Source organism: Chlorocebus sabaeus, chromosome 12, assembly GCF_047675955.1.
Source record: "Chlorocebus sabaeus isolate Y175 chromosome 12, mChlSab1.0.hap1, whole genome shotgun sequence".
Lineage (NCBI taxonomy): Eukaryota > Metazoa > Chordata > Mammalia > Primates > Cercopithecidae > Chlorocebus > Chlorocebus sabaeus.
In genome coordinates, this window is record NC_132915.1 from 4,435,693 (window position 1) to 4,453,283 (window position 17,591).

At 42.3% G+C, this 17,591-nt stretch overlaps 1 long non-coding RNA gene across 2 annotated transcripts in view; it reads right to left on the minus strand.

The window, feature by feature from the left end:
* Nucleotides 1-2,979: 2,979 nt before the first annotated feature.
* Nucleotides 2,980-17,591, minus strand: part of LOC140713030 (uncharacterized) — a 47,442-nt gene continuing 32,830 nt past the window's right edge. The window contains exons 2-4 of one of the 2 annotated variants that reach the window (XR_012094913.1): nucleotides 16,104-16,219; nucleotides 4,094-4,336; nucleotides 2,980-3,214 (exon numbers count right to left, since the gene is read on the minus strand). This is a non-coding gene — a long non-coding RNA (uncharacterized lncRNA). The remainder of the gene's footprint in view (nucleotides 3,215-4,093; nucleotides 4,337-16,103; nucleotides 16,220-17,591) is intronic. The other variant, XR_012094912.1, reaches the window with a different exon arrangement.

Genomic DNA, 17,591 nt, shown 5'->3' on the forward strand with positions numbered 1-17,591 from the left:
CCGCGGGACCAGCCAGCACTCACGAGCCTGTCCATGCCCTCAGCCCCCTCGGCCACCGCCCCCTGGCAGCCCCTGCCCCGCCTCCACGCCTCTGATTCCACGCTCTCCCGAGCCTCCCTCCACGAAGCAGCCAAAGGGGTCCTTTTACAGCACACCGAGGACGTGTTCTCCCAGATGGACTCTCCCTAGCTGTCATTGCCCGAAGGTCCCGGCCGCTGCTTCAGGCTTCAGGCCCTTTCCCACACTCCAGCGACTTAGCTCCAGGCTCGCCACGCTGCCCCCGCCCTCCGCACCGCCCCCGCTCCTGCCTCAGGGCCTGGGGACAGACGCCCCTGCTGGCTCTTGCCCCCCGCGGCCCCGCCCCGCCCTCCGCTAGGCTCCAGGCCTCGACCCACGTAGGTTGATCACCCCCTCCGGGTCACGCCCCCTCCCCGTTTGCATGCTGGCAGCACTGCATGGCCCGATTTGTGCAATCCTTTGCTGCACGTGGAGCCGCCGCTCCCCAGGCTGTGTGCTCAGTACACCAGGTGCCCACCCAAGAGGGACAGCCTGGGCTTCACGGCTAATGGCCAGGAGGGTGCCGGGCTCCAGGAGTGTCCGCACTGGCCCTCAGGCCCCAGCCCAGGGTTGGCCTCAGCATTGCCAGCCCCTCCTGGGTCAGTGACCACAAACCCTGTAACCCGAGGACACCCGGAGGGACCCGGCAACCAGTCACAACTTCACTTCCCCCTCCAGATGAAGGCAGCTAATTCCTCAAGGTCGCCTGTTCACCTCGGCATAAAGCACCCATTCTTCCTCAGCGTGGGGATCGGGTGGGAAAATATTTTCCAAAGGTCAGTTTTCCAATTATACTTAAAATTTGAAAGTTTTTTTTTTTTTTTTTTTTTTTTTTTTTGCCTCCCCTCGGTGCAGCCGCGTTCTGCTAATTTCATAAAGATACCATTTAGCTGAGGTAGGTGGGATTCTGGGCATCAGAACAGCTTCCCAACGTCAACAGCCAGCCGTAACCGTAACTACCGACTTCCCATCATTTGTGGGGAAAAAAACGTTTTTCTCCCCAAAAATTATGGCCTGTAGGAACCAGACAACATCCCCATTGCCCGGCGGGAAATTACAGAGATTTTCTTATGTACTTAACATTAAGCCCAAGTTTATAAAGTCTACTCGGTTTTAATGATCTGCTCACGGGCCGCCCTGGCCGCTGGGGATGAGGGGCTGTTTGAGGCCATTGCTTTGGTGTGGGGTGATGTGTGTGAATCCCCAAGTCACAGGATGGTAGCCTGGGGTGTCTGGGGGCTGGCTCCATAAACAGGGCCATGCAGCTCTGAGGGCAGGTGCAGGGGCTGGGACCCCCAGGCTGGGATGGCCCTACATGAAGCAGCCTCATTCAGTGGCTGAGGTACAAGTCCCAGAGGGGACACAAGGCCAGACAGAACTGTCTCTCGAAGGGCTTCTGCTCTTCCCCTCCAAGATGAGGACACCAAAGCACTGCTTCCTGGGTTGCCGTGAGGATGAAATGAGGGAATGCGATGGATATAGCATCAGAGACTGTGGGTGTCAATCAGGTGGGGGTGTCCAGGAAGGCTGGGTCCAACCAGGAAGGGAGGCCAAGCTTTTCTGGGATGGGGAGGGCAAGATGGACCCCCTACCTCCAGGGCTATCTCATTTCCTTTGCCCAGGCTGTGCCAAGGCCCCTCTAAGAGTGAACTGGGCTTGAGGTGGCTCCATCTAGGGCCCGAGGAGGCACCCAACACAGCTGAGCTGAGCAGAGGACCAGGAGAGGCAGCCGGCAAGAAGTCTGAAACGAGGGCCCTGTTAGGGTCCGGGCTGGAGTCTGTACCTGGAGGATGGGGTACAGGGGGAGCGATGGGCCTCTCTCCTGTGGGGGCCAGGGAGGGCTTGACGCAGGTGCATGTGAGGTTCAGGGGACAAATGAAACCCACGGAGAGTCCGGCAGGGGTGTGGGTGCAAATACCAGGCCTGGGAGCATAGGTCTTACTCCAGCTATGGGGCTGAGGCACCCGCCCAACCCAGCAGGGGCAGGAGCGAGACTCATGACCAGTTTACAGGTTCAGAGATGCCAGCAATACCAGTGTTTAGAAGAAGCTGGGCATCTGGCTTTTGATGTGAAATACCCTCATTTGTCAAGTCCAGCACTCATTTCCTATACTTTTTGGGCACATCAGACCACAGGGGGCTTTGGGCCTCTTCTGTTTTCTCATTTCCTGTCCTTCCCCCACTCCCACACCCCAGCCACCACTTTGGCTTCCCCGTTCCTGCCTCAGGGCCTTTGCACTCGCTGTTTCCTCTGCCTGGGACACCCTTAACCCATCACTGCAGGGCCAGCTCCTTCTCCCCTCAGAGGACCCCGGCCATCGTCATGATGCCACTGCACATTTGTTTTCTTCCTAGCCCTGACCTCAATTTGACATCATATTATGCACAGTGCTGAATGGCTTGAGTGTTTACTATATTTCCCCCACAGCACAGTAAGCTCCTGAAGACAGGGACCTAGCTGAATTGTTCACCACATTGCTCAGTGCCTGAACAGTAGGTGCATGATACATAGTAGGTGCTTAATAAAATCCTAGCAAATAAACAAACAAATAAGCATATGAGCTTTCCGCCACGTCCCCCCATGGCTGGCAGCACCCTCTGCCCCTCATCATTCTACACTCCTCCCTAGACCCTGGGCACCTCCATCACTGGGTCCTGAGCTGAGTCCTGCAGGAAGGGCTTCCTGCTCCAGAGGGAGAAAGGGGCCAGCCTGGGGTGACATTGCTGGAAGTCCTTCCTGCCCTACCCTGTCTTATTTTGCTTTCAAGACTGTTCACCATCTGAAATGTTTGGATTTACCAAACGTGTCTGTTCAGAAGTCCAGAAGCAGAACTGGCCTTAGCACATCTGAGGGATGGTCAGGAGGTTGGACTGTATGTCTGGTCACTGGTGTGAGGGCTCTGATGGAAGTGGCAAGGTCACTGGGGCTGTGGGCACAGTGAAGAGTGGAGATTTTATTCTAGGGAGCCATTGATGGGTCTATATCAGACATGGGGAAATATAGAGAGGAGTACAGAGAGAAATTTGATGGACCAGACCCGCGTCCTCAAAGAGCTTCCAGGTGGTGAAGGTGTGCAAGTAGAACAGATACATTTCTTGGCAATGTCTGTGGTTGTCCTGATACAAACACACAAGGTATGGACCTGTCTTCAAAGACCTAAGACTCTAAAGAGGAAGACAGATAGGCAGATAGAATAAACATTAATTAACTCCCACACTGACATATCCATTCACCCATCCATCATCCACCCATCCATCCACCCACTCATCTATCCAACCGCCCATCATCCACCTACCCATCCACCTACCCACTATCCATTATGCACTGATCAGTTCTCCTGCCCTTCCGGGTCAGGGTTCCCAAATGAACATTTGAAAATGGAAAATATATTGGGCCCTGTTCTCAATGGGCTCACAGTAGAGGGAAAGATTGATAATAACCCCACAGTTCCCTTTCAGCAGGATTGTCATGACGACCACAAGAAGGAAGGGCCAAGGATGGCAAAGAAGAGGAATGACTCACTTTGCCTGGCTTATCAGAGGGCAGAAAGGAGCACGGTATACCAGAGCAGGGTTTTGAAGGATGAACAGGAGCTTGTCAGATGGACATTGAAGGGAATTTTTTCTGTGTGGTAAAACATATTGTGCAAGCCTGAGAAGGCAGGAAAGAACCAAAAGTTTTCACACAAAATGTTTAGCTTCGGAAGGGTGGGGGCAGAGGCACATGAGATCAGTGGAGGGAAAAGTCACTGGAGATGGAGTGGGACCAGCTTATGGAGAATATTGTGCTCTTGGTGAGGAGCTTGGACCTTGTCCTGTCAGTAGTGGGGAGCTGGGTGGGGGCATGGCCAGGGAATGAGCAGGCTTACATTTTACAAGGGTCATGATGGGGGCTAACAGGCAGAGATCTGAAAGGGCAAAACAACATAAAATCATCCTTCGCAAGCATGTTCATAAATGACTTCTTATTTTTATCCTCAAGGAACACATTTCCCCATTCTGTGATAAGAAGACAGTTTTAACAGGAATGAGAGACCTAACATAGCAAAGGAGTAGAAGCAGCACTGAGATTGGAAGGCAGATTCTGTGAGTCCAAATGCACCCATCATGACAACTCCTAACAGCTTCCTGGAGGCTCCCAGGCTGTTCTGAAGGACTTGGCTTTGCTGGCCTCCTGGCTGCCTGGATGATCCCCTGTGCTTACTCTTCCAAGGTGGGAATTCCAGTGGGCAAAAGGCAACATCCCAGGCTCTGGACCAAGGGTTCCGTTACTGGAGCACTGAGTGGGGAGGACAGAAAGAAAAAAAACATTTTTGAGTACTTACATGATAGTATGGACTTGTAGAAGGCACTCTAGAGGAATAATTTCATCCAATTCTCAAAACTGTCTTATAAGGGAAGGATTATCCTCTTTATTTTGCCTAAAAGAAACTGGAGATCAGAGAGATTAAGTCAGCTTACCCAAAGTCACAGAACTAGTAAGTGGCTGAGCCAGTATGCACACCAAGGGTTAGTTCATTTCAAACTCTCAGACGCCTGGTGAGAGGGAGAGGGAGAGCAGTTGGCAGGCTGTGAGGCGGTAGTGCATAAGCTGAACAGGCGAGTCATGCACTGCCTGTACTGGGGATGTTTACACCAACATTTGAAGAAGTTAATACAAAAATAATATATACATGAGGTGAAAAATTTAAATGTAAAATTTGAACAATAAAGATGGAGTCTGTACTTCCAGTTATGGTCATGCTGGAGTACAGAGTATCAGATTTACCCTATCCATAAGCATCATAAGCAGCTATAAAACTAGACCAAATACATATGAAGCAATTGCCTTCAAGCATTGGTCAGCAGACAAAGCAGAGCTGTGATGCCTGGGAGAAGGGAAACACACAGGCAAGCTCCGCATTTGCTCTGGCTTTTTGCCTGGGAGCATTTTTCAAACTGTGGCACAGGGATATAAACCTACAAAGCGAGTTCCATGGGCAGAGGAAAGACTGGAGGTTGGGACTTCTGAGGCAGATGGAGTTTGCAGGGCAGGGTACTGGGAAGGAGGAAGCTATGCAGAGAAGTAGTAGAATTCTGTACAGAAGAACTGAGTCTCTAGCAGAATGCTAAGCTGCAAATGCATTAGGGTGAGATTCTGCTAGATTTAGCAGAGAACCTCTGCTAGATGGTTGAGAGGTAAATGGAGATTCTAGAGGTTGGACAATTCCTGGAGACACTGGAATTCTGCCCAGCTAATGTGAAGGACTACTCTAGGCCCACCATAAAAAGCCTAACAACACGTACCAATCATTCTTCAGTAAACTAAGTGCCTATCAGAAAACAAGTCAACACTCTTTAAAGACAAACAACACCCAGGCTCTCAATATCATAGCATCCACAATGTTTAAAATGCAACAAAAAATTACTGGATATGCAAAAACAAAATAAAAAAACAGGGAAAAGGGAACCCACAATCATGAGGAAAAAAAGTCAACATAAAGAGATAGAAATAAATCATTTGTTGGATTGACAGACAAAAACTTTAATCAGTTATACTATGCTCAAGAATTTAAAGAGGGGAATGGACACAATGAGTGAACAAATGAGAAATCTCAGCAGAGAAACTGAAACTACAGAAATGGATCAAGTGGAAATTCAAGAACTGATAAATAACATATTTGCAAAGTGAAATTTGGACATGTCAGAAGAAAAGACCCGGCTTGAACTTGAAGAAAGGCAAGAAGCTATTCAAAATGAAGCATACAGTGGGGAAAAGACCAGAAAAAAAAACATCTAGAGCCTCAGAGATATGTGAGACAATGTCAATCAATCTAACATGCATGCAGCTGAGTTCCCAAAAGAAGACGCAAGAGACTGGAACAGGAACAAATGTTGGAGAAGATGTTCGAAATTGGATAAAAACTATAAACCCAATAGAGGCAAGAAACTGAATTAAATTCCAGCAGAATAAATAGAAAGAAAACCATACCAGGACTCATCGTATTCAGATGGCTAAAAAGCAAAGTTACAGAGAAAACTTTCAGCCAGGCAAAAGACACAATTATAATATGGGGTAGCCAAAGACTTGAAAAACAACAACAACAACAAAAAACCCAAAACACTGCTGAGTATCAGAAACAAGGCGAGTCAATAGAATGTTATCTCTGAAATTCTAAAAGAAAAAAAAAACTTGTCAATTTAGAATTCTACAGACGGCAAAAACAGCCCTTGAAAATAAAGGAAAAATAAAGATATTTTCATATGAACCAAAGCTGACAGAATTCTTAACCGGTAGATTTGACCTACTAGAAATGTTAAAAGAAGTTTCTTTGAATTGAAAAGGAATAACATCAGGTGGAAACAGACTTGTATGAAGAAATGAGGAATGCTAGGAATGGTAACTATGTGGGAAAATGTAACAGACATGGAAACTGGAGAAAGTTAATCAATTTATAATGCTAAGAGTTAATTCTATAAAAAGAACTAGTAACACTAAACACAAACACACCTAGTAACAGACACTCAAAATGCAGAGAAGCATTTTGACAGGACTAAATGACAAAACTAATGACAAATAGACCGAATTAACAAACATAGTTGGAGAGTTAACCTTCCTTTCTAAGTAACTGATTAAAAAATAATTCTGTAAAGATATAGAACAATTGAACAACATTAAGAACAAAGTTAACCAAATTGACATTTATAGAAAACTATATTGGAAATATGTATTTTTTCCAAGTGTACTTGGAACATTCACCAAAACAAGTCTCAATGAGGTAAAAGAATTTAAAGCATATAGAATATGTTTTCTAGCTTTAACAGACTTATATTAGAAATCCATAATAATAAGATACTAAGGAAACCCTCAAATATTTTAAAGTAGCACACTTCTATAGCCTACAGATCAAAGAGGCAATCACAAGGGAAATTAGAAAATGTTCTGAACTGATGAAATTAAAACAGAACTTATCAAAATTTGTGGAATGCAGGTAAAGTTGTGCTTAACACGAAATTTATAGCTTTACATGCTTATATTAGCAAAGAAGAAAGGCCTAAAATCAATTATCTAACCACCTTAAGAATCCAGAAAAAGAAGAAATCAAATTCAAAATAGAAAGAAGGAAATAAAGAACAGAAATCAATGAAATACTGCACAGCAAAAAAAAAAATAAATAAATAAATTAATTAATTAATTAAAACAAAGAGTAAACAGACAATGTATAAAACGGGAGAAAGTATTTGCAGATTATGCCTCCAACAAAGTACTAATATACAGAATCTACAAGGGACTTTAACAACTCAACAAGAAAAAAAAAAGCCTCATTAAAAACTAGGCAAAGGACATGAATAGACATTTCTCAAAAGAAGAAATATAAGAGGCCAACTAACACATGAAAAAATACTCATCGCTAATTATCAGAGAAATGCAAATTAAAATTGCAATGAAATATCATCTTACACCAGTCAGAATGGCTATTAATTAAAAAGTTAAAAAAACAAAAAACAAAAAAAACCACAAACAGATGCTGATGTAAATGCAGAGAAAAGGGAAAGTTTATACACCACTGGTGGAAATGTAAATTAGTTCAGCCTCTATGGAAAATAGTATGAAGATTTCTCAAAGAACTAAAAATAGAACTGCCATTTGACCCAGCAATCCTACTACTGGGTATCTACCCAAAGCAAATCATTGTGTAAAAAAAGACACTTGCACTTATATGTTCATTGATTGCAGCACTATTCACAATAGCAAAGTCATAGAACCAACTTTTAAGTGTTTTACTAATGGTTGACTGGATCAAGAAAATGTTATACACACACACACACACACACACACACACACACACACACACCCCACAGAATTCTATGCAGCCACAATGAAGAATGGAATCATGCCTTTGGTAGCAACATGGATGGAGTTGGAGGCCATTATCCTAAGTGAACCAACTCAAAACGAAAATCAAATACCACATGTTATCACTTTTAACTGGGAGCTAAACAATGGGTACACATGGACATAAAGATGGAAATACTAGACACTGAGGGTTCCAAAAGTGGGGAGGATGAGAGGGGGAACAAGGGTTGAAAAATTACCTATCATGTACAAGGTTCACTATTTGGGTAATGGGTACACTAGAAGCCCAACCCCCACCAGTATGTAATATACCCATGTAACAAACATGCACATGTACCCCCTGAATCTAAAATAATAAAATAAAAAGTGAGCAAAAGATAGAGAAAATCAGTTAAATTGAAAGTTGGTTATTTGAAAAGATCTATAAAATTGATCTCTTTCTCTATCTCAACTGTTAATATATCCAATATAATGAACCATTACAACTCAATAAAAATAACCCAATAAAAATGGGTAAAAGGCTAAAAAAAGAAAATATACAGATGGTCAGCAAAAACGTGAAAGTGCTCCTCACTTTAAAAACAACATGAGATACCACTACTACACACCCACCAGACTAGCTAAAGCTAAACTGATAATACAAAGTGTAGGTGAGGGTGTAGAGCAATTGCATACCTCATATATTGCTGATAGGAATGTAAAACAGTAAAATCATGCTAGGAAAGGTTTGGCAGTTTCTCATGAAGTTAAAAGTATATTTCCCACATGATTCAGCAATAGATTCCCAAGCACTGGCCTGGAAGAAATGAAATCACTTATCCATTCAAAGACTTGTCTAAAATGTTCATAGAAACTTTGTTAAGAATTCTCCCATGTTGGAAATGACCTAGATTCCCATCAGCAGGAGACTGGATAAAGTGGAGTGCAACCACACAGTGCACCCAGCAACAAAAAGGAGCCAACTGTTGACACATGCAGCAACAGGGATGAATCTCAGAAAAATCATGTTGAGGGGAAGAAGCCAGGTACAGCAGACTCCGTAATGTATGACTCCATTCATATGAAAGTGAAAAACAGGGATTTGCATGGCTTGATACAATGCAGCATGTGTTGAACTCTGTCTGCACCTAGTCTTTTCCACCTCACAATACATCCTGGTCACTGGTCCCTATCAGGATGTTTGGATCTGCCTCTGCGTCTCCATCAGTAGCATGGTGTTCCATTGGGCAGAAGGAGTGTAAATTATTTACTGCTGCTATTGGAGGACACAGATCGTTTTCAATCTTTTGTTCTTATGCCATCACGGTGAAACTCATTGTAGGTTTTCTTGTGATTGTTGACAAGTCTAGCTAGCTGGGGACAAACTCCTAGAATGGATGTCTGAGGTCAAAGAATGCACTGACTTTTTTCTTGGGAAGCCAGCACACAGTCCCAGGCAATCTGGGGAGCAAGGGCTCTCTTGGCCCATCTCAAGGTTACAGCCAAGGGCCCTGCATCCAGAACTGCTAATATGAATAGGCATTATGAGTCACTGATCTTGGTGGCTACCAAGATCATGCTGGCAGCCTCCAGTGACTGCTGGGGTGTGCTGGTAATACCCAGCTACAGCTATATCATATACCAGACCTCAGGTGCTCCTGCCCACCTGCAGGTGAGCAGGTAGGAAGTGGGCACAGACACATGGGACAGGATATGCCTAGGACAGAGCCTTGTTTGGACACCAAAAAGGTCTGAGAGGAGTCACAGATGCCCTACCCCAGGGAGGAGGCAGCCAGAGCCCTATGCAGAGCCCTTCCTGCCAGGTCTCCAACCACCCTGGGCCACAGGGCTGTAGCAGTGACCATGAAATCCTCTACGTCTGGTCCTGCTCCCTCAAACTCTAGCCTTCCAGTCCACACCCCCATACCTCTCCAAGGCAATCATTCTTTATACAAATAAACTTATGAAATTATATAAAAAGCCTTCAGCTTCTGGCCAAGATGGAGTGATAGTACAGATTTACCTTTCTCCCTGAAACAACCAAAAGAATAAACAGGATGTATGAAACAATGGTTTTTCAAGACACAGGACATCAGGCATTGAAGGACAGTGATCTATAGGAGCCAGGAAATAAAGGAGGCAAACTCTACAATTACTCCAGATCACTGTCCTTGAGAGTTTCCAGGCCATGGTATAGAAAGAGGGAACTGCATGGAGTCTTGAGGTCTCACTGACTTGAGAGACAGAGCTAAGAGTCTGCAGAGACTAGGTGGCTACAGTTTGTAAGACACAGTAGTAGAGAGTAGAAAGCTGCACAGATAGAGAACTCCAGAGAACTGCGGAGAGTCTCTCTGAAGTATTTAATAGAGTCTGGATCAGCACATGCACATGAAGAAACTACTGAAGGATGGAAAAAGAATCACCTGAAAGGATTAGCAATAACAATATCCAGTACTCACACAGGACCAGGAATAGTGCCTGTACCCACCAGGCAGATTGGAAAATGCCAATGAACAGGGCATTACGCAGACTATGCAGGAAAGTCTTGCCTCATTAGTAGGGAATAATATGCTACAGACTGAACACTGCCCTGTCTCCACCTAAGAATGCTTAAAAGCAAGACCCCAATTGTCACACTGCTTCCAAGTAACTTTACTGTGTTTCAGAGCAAAGCTTCATCTTTGCAGGAATAAAAAATCATTCAGCATCCAACAAAGTAAAATTCACAATGACTATCACCCAATAAAAAATTACCAGGCATGAAAAAAGCAGGAATATACAACCTGTCATGAGGAGAAAAGTTGATCAGTCAAAACTGACCTAGAAGGGACACAAATGCTAGAATTAGCAAAGAATACAAAAACAGTTATTGTAATTGTATTCTGTATGTTCAAAAGTTTAAGTAAAGACATGGAAAATATAAGAAAGACACCAAATCAAACTTTTTTCTAAAAAAGAAAAAATTGGGGGACAAACACTATCTGATTACAAAACTCATCATAAAGTCCACAGTAATCAGAAACTGTGTCACTGGCACAAAGATAGAAAATACATCAGTGGAACAGAAAACATCCAGAAACAAATTCTCACAAATGTATTTAGCTGAATTTTGACTACAGATAAAGGCAATTCCGTGGAGAAAGGACAGTCTTTCAAAAAATGGCGCTGGAAAAATTGGATCAAGTAATTCAACCCAAAATTCAACCCAAAATTTATACCCCAAATTTAGTCCTCATATAAAATATACTGAAATGTAAACCTCCAAATTATAAAATGTCTAGAAGAAAACATGGCAGAAAACCTTGTGACCTTGGACTAGGCAAAGACTTACCAGCTACGACAGCAAGAGCACCATACATAAAATAACACATTGCTAAATTCAACTTCATCAAAATTAAAAACCTTTGCAGTGCAATAGACACTGTTAATAGAATGAAAACATAAGCCACTGATTGGGGGGGAAAAAACTTTGCAAAGCATCTCTCAAAACTAAAAAATAAGAAAAATTCGAATTTAAAAATAGGCAAGAGCTTTGAACAGGCCGTTCACCCATGAATATATATGGATAGCAAATAGGCACATGAAAAGGTGCCCAACATCGAAATCATCAAGAGATGTAAATCAAAAACACAACGAAGGTCGGGCATGGTGGTTCATGCCTGTAATCCTAACATTTTGGGAGCCCGAGGCGGGTGGATCACAAGGTCAAGAGATCGAGACCGTCTTGGCCAACATGGTGAAACCCCGTCTCTACCAAAAATACAAAAATTAGCCGGGTGTGGTGGCATGTGCCTGTACTCCCAGTTACTCAGGAGGCTGAGGCAGGAGAATCACTTGAACCTGGGAGGCAGAGGTTGCAGTGAGCCGAGATTGTGCCACTGTGCTCCAGCCCAGCGACAGAGAGAGACTCTGTCTCAAAAAACAAACAAACAAAACAAACACACACACACACAATGAGATACTACTACTACATATCTATCAGCTGAATAGACTCCATTGTGTATATGTACCACATTTTCTTTATCCATTCATCTCTTGATGGACACATAGGTTGCTTTCAAATCTTGGCTATTGTGAACATTGCTGCAATAAACATGGGAGTACAGATATCTCTTTGATAAACTGGTTTCTTCTCTTTTGGGTCTATACTTAGCAGTGGGATTGCTGGATCATATGGTAGCTCTATTTAACTGTTCTCCATAGTGATTGTATTAATTTACATTCCCACCAACAGTGTGTGGGGGTTCCCTTTTCTCCACATTCTTACCAGCATTTGCTATTGTACGTTTTTTGGATAAAAGCCATTTTAAGTGGGGGGAGATGATATCTCATTGCATTTGATTTGCATTTCTCTGATGATCAACAATGTTGAGCACCTTTTCATATACCTGTTTTCCATTTGTGTCTTCTTTTGAGAAATGTCTATTGAGATCTTTTGCCCATTTTAAATCAGATTATTGTATGTTTTCCTCTTGAGTTGTTTGAGCTCTTTATATATTCTGGTTATTAATTCCTTGTCAGATTACATGTCTATTAGGATGGCTAAAAGGAAAGAGGCTGACCATATGAAATGTTGGTAAGAATGAGGAGAAACTAGAACTGTGGGAATGTAACAGGGTACAAACACTTAGGAAAACAATTTGTCAGTTTACTGAGAAGCGATAGTGGGATGTTAGAATACGAATCTTTGCAGACTCACTTCCAGTGGAAAAAGCAAAACTAGACCATGTATGGTGGCACACGCCTGAATTCCCAGCTACTTGGGAGGCTGAGGCAGGAGGATCATCTGAGCCCAGGAATTCAGGCCTGTAGTGCACTATGATTGTACCTGTGAATAGCCACTTTACTCCAGCCTGGCAACATCACAAAACCCCATCACCAGAAAAGGAAGACTGTCAACAGCTACTTTTTAAAAAAACATTTCTTTAAGAAGTCATTGAAAGTCTCTGGAAATTGTCCTGCAGCATACAGCAAATGAAGAAATATTTATTCAAGAAAACATATTAAAACTCAGTAAGAATAGCAAGAATCTGTGGCATTGAGCCATGACCCATTCCCTCCCCTTCCCGCTTCCTCTCTATTCAGCTTCACAGAAGCTCCACTCTGAGTGAGTGTGATCAAAATATGGTGCTCCCTCTCCCTCTTCCTCCCAACCAAGTCATTCCATGCCTTACTGAGAAGGGCAGACCACCTGCATTTCTAATCCCCTTCAATTCCAAGTTGAAGAATTCCTGGTGAATGTGGCTGAGAGATACGGAGCTTCCTTCCTCTACCAATAGGACAGAAGTTCTACCCTAGCACATCAGGCCAAGGATACTGGCACCCTAACCACCGTTGCCTCAGCTGAAGGCAGTGTTTACACCAAAATAGGAAAGCAATGAAGACAGAGGTCATAGGCCCATTCAAGGCTCAGAGACTGTGCCAGGGGAGAGGCAGCACATAGAAAAAACTCTCTCCACAAAGGACCTGACATTATTTGAAAGAGACTGGAGAAGTTTAAGCCTAAGGATGCTCTCAAAATCAATAGTTGCTCTTAATTAAGAGGAACAAGCTAAACCATAGGCCATCTATGTCACCGGGGAGAATCTGGGAAAGGATAGCTAAGAAGACTTCCCCTGGGTACAGAAGAAACCTTAAAGACTGAGCTCAAAATCTAGCCCTCTCCAAATTTAATTGGATTAGGCTGCTCAGAAATCAATGTTTCCGGGCATTGTCAAAAAAGACATAAAGCAATCAGTTGGTTTAAAGGATGGAGAGTAATATCAAATGAAACAGACAGCTTAACAGAGAGATCAGAAAAGAGACAAAGAGAGTGTGCTAAAACCATCCTCATCCCAAGATAACTGTGTGCATGTCCCAGGCTGTGCCTTTTGATGAGCAACACCAAAGACTTCATTCTGTGAGTGAAATGGACTTCACTAAGATAGTCTAGCCAAGTCATAAAACACATAAGCAAACAAAATTAGGCTTCAGAGAGGGAGAAGGGCAATCAGTCTCCAAGGTTGCTATATTACCAGAAATGTTTTCATTTCCAACAAAATATTATAAGACATGCAAAACAAAACAAAACAAAACAAAAAACCAGGAACATGGACCCATACACAGGAAAAATGTAGGCAACAGAAACTGCCTGTGAGAAACTCCAGATGCTATACTTTACAGACAAAGTCTTCAAAGTATGCATTAGGAATATGTTTGGAAAACTAAAGGAAGGCATGCTTAAAGAAGTTAAGAAAGCTAGGAAGATCATGTTTCATCAAATGGAGAATATTAATAGAGATAGGAACTATAAAAAAACAAAAGTTCTGTGATGTAGAAGTGTAATAAATAAAATGAAAAATTCATTAGAGGGGCTCAACAGTAGATTTTAACTAGCAAAAGAAATACACAGTGAACTTAAAAATAGATCAATAGAGACCATACAATCTGAAGAACAGAGTAAAAACAGACTGAAAAAAATGAGCAGAGCCTCAGAGTAATGTGGGACACCTTTAGACACACAAATACACATATAACAGAAATACTGGGTGGAGAGAAGAAATGAACAGAAATAATATTAGATGAAATAATGGTTGAGGCCATGTGTGGTGGCTTATGTCTGTAATCCCAGCACTTTGGGAGGCCAAGGCAGACGGATCACATGAGGTCAGGAGATCGAGACCAGCCTGGCCAACACGGTGAAACCCTGTCTCTACTAAAAAAAAACACACATACACACACACACACACACACACACAAGAATTAGCCAGGTGTGGTAGCGGTAGCTGTAATCCCAGCTACTCAGGAGGCTGAGGCAGGAGAATCACTTGACCCCGGGAGGCAGAGGTTGCAATGAGCCAAGATCACATTACTACACTCCAGCCTGGGTGACAAAGCAAGACTCTGTCTCAAAAAAAAAAAAAAAAAAAAAAAAAAGAAAGAAAGAAAGAAAAGAGATAATATAATAGCTGAAAACTTCCAGTTGCTGAAAAACATTAATCTGCATATCCAGGAAGCTCAGCAAAATCTGATTAGGATGAATACAAAGACAGCCACACCTAGACACATAGTAAAAATGCTGAAAGCCAAAACCAAAGATAAAATCTTGACAGCAAGAAGAAAAAATTACATACAAAGGAACCCCAATAAGATGAACAGTTGACTGCTTAGTAGTATGACATATTTAAAGTACTCAAAGAAAAATATTAACCATGAATCTTATATTCAGCAAATGCATCTTTCAAAAATGAAGGTGAAATACAACCATTCCCAGATAAACAAAACTTGAGAGAATTTACTGCTGTCAGGTTCACCTTACAAGAAATATTAAAGGAAATCAGTCAGGCTAAAAGCAAGTAAACCCAGATGAAAATTTGAACCCACATTAAAAAAAGAGCCCTGTTAAAGGTAGTTATGCAAATATTAATAAATAAACAAATGCATATTTTCTGCTTTCTTCTCTTACCTGATTTTAAAAGCAATTGTATGAAACAGAATGTATATATGCATACATATGTATATACATGTATACATATGTATGACATTAACATATAGGTATTGTTAGGCCTATACATGTGATCTGTTTGGCAATAACAGCACAAAGGAGGTGGGCAGGTACTGGAGTAAGGAAATGATCCCAGATGGTAACTCAAACCCACAGGAACCAATAAAGAGAACCAGAAATGATAAATAAAAAGGCAAATATAATAAGCTAAAAAAATTTACTTGTTCTCTATACAGAAGTGTCCATATATAAAGTAATAATTATAACAGTGTATTGGTAGGTTTATGACATATTCTGATGTAATATATGTAACAATAGTAGCACAAAAAGGAAAAGAGGGCACAGAGTTTTCTAGAAGCAACATTTCTATAGTTCACTGAAATTAAATTAGAAGAACTCTAAGTAGATTCTGATACATTTAGACTCTTTGGAAGCCCTAGAGCAACCACCAAAGAAATAACTCAGAAAATATAGAGATTTGGAGTACTTCTGGTTCCAAAATCGTGGTATAGAAGCAAGCTGGCTTTACCTCCTCCCACAGAAAACTAGAAACAAATAGACAGCATTGACATTATCACCAGCAATATTCCAGAACTCAAATATCAGGAGAATATATGTGGTTCCCTTAGCCGCAGAGAAGTGAACAAACTCTGAGCAGACAGTAAGGAAATTGGATTTTCATATCCACAATGTCCCTCCCCACAATCCATCCAGCACCTAGTGCATAGAAAATTTTCCCCAACTCACAGTTGGAAAAATACTGGAAAAAATAAGATCAAGGTGGTAAGCCAACTTCCTTATCCTCTTGGGTTCACTGGCAGATGACCCATTCCTGTTTCAACCATGGGAGGTATCAGGAGTGCCTGAAAGGAGAAAGATTCCTGAGGATAGCCAGAGACAAAAGAGGGAGGCTAGACTACCAACCCCAGCCCTGGAAACTTAACCCTGTAACTTGGTCAAAGGAGACACCAAATCACAGGGGCTGTTCACCAGCACCATGCTGTAGGAGGTTCATCCACAGGTCCCCTGGGCATGAGCCTATAGACAGCAGTCCCACACCACTGAGTCATCCCTTTTGAGACCTCCCCTATTTGAGACGCATGACACTACTTGTTTATTAGAACTGAGGCAAACCTGGGCTTAAGGTACCATCTAGTGCAAAGAAGGAGGCAGAAACCTAGCAGAGAAAACAAGAAAGAAAATCAATGGGTAAACTACAAAGAATCTCTGAGGAAACATATCCAATAAACAACCAAACAAGCCAGATAAGACTGAAACAAATAACTAAGCCTTCAATGCAAAGATATAGACATACATCAACAAGAAACAACAGCCAACAGGGACCCATGATTTCTCTAGATGTACAAAGCAAGAAACAAGAAACTGACCCTAATGAGATGGCAATATGTGAAATTTCTGATCAAAAGTTCAAAATAGGCCAGGTACAGTGGCTCACCCCTATAATCTCAGCACTTTGGGAGACCAAAGTGGGAGGATCACTTGAACCCAGGAATTTGAGACCAGCCTAGGCAACATAGTGAGACTCGTCTCTACAAAATATTTAAAAAATTAGCTGAATGTGGTGACACATACCTGTGATTCCAGTTACTCAGAAGGCTAAGGTAGGAGGATTGCTTAAGCCTGCAAAGTCAAAGATAGAGTGAGCTATGATCATGCCCCTGCACTGCAGCCTGGGTGACAGAGCAAGACCTAAATAAAACTACTCCAATGTGTAATCAAACTCTCAAAGGTCAAGGACAAAGAGAGGATCCAAAAAATAACAACATAAAAGAAGCAAATAACATATAAAGAAACTCCAATTTGTCTGGCAACAGATTTCTCAAAAGGAACCATACAGGCCAGGAGGGAATGGTATAACATTTTCAAAGTGCTGAAAGAAAAAAAATTACTGTCAGCTAATAATACTGTACCCAGCAAAGCTGCCCTTCAAGTATGAAGGAGAGATAAAGTCATCCTCAGACAAACAAAAACAGAATTCACCACCATCAGATCCATCTTCCAAGAAATGCTAATGAGAGTTCTTCAATTTGAAAGAAGAAAAACACTAATGAACAGAATGAAAACATTTTGATGTATAAAATTCACTTGTAAAATTAAGTACACATACAAACCCAGAATACTCTAATACTCTAATTGTGGTGTGCAATGCACTCTTAACCCTAGTATAAAGCCCAAAAGACAAATCTATCAAAAAAAACAACAGCTATAGAAACC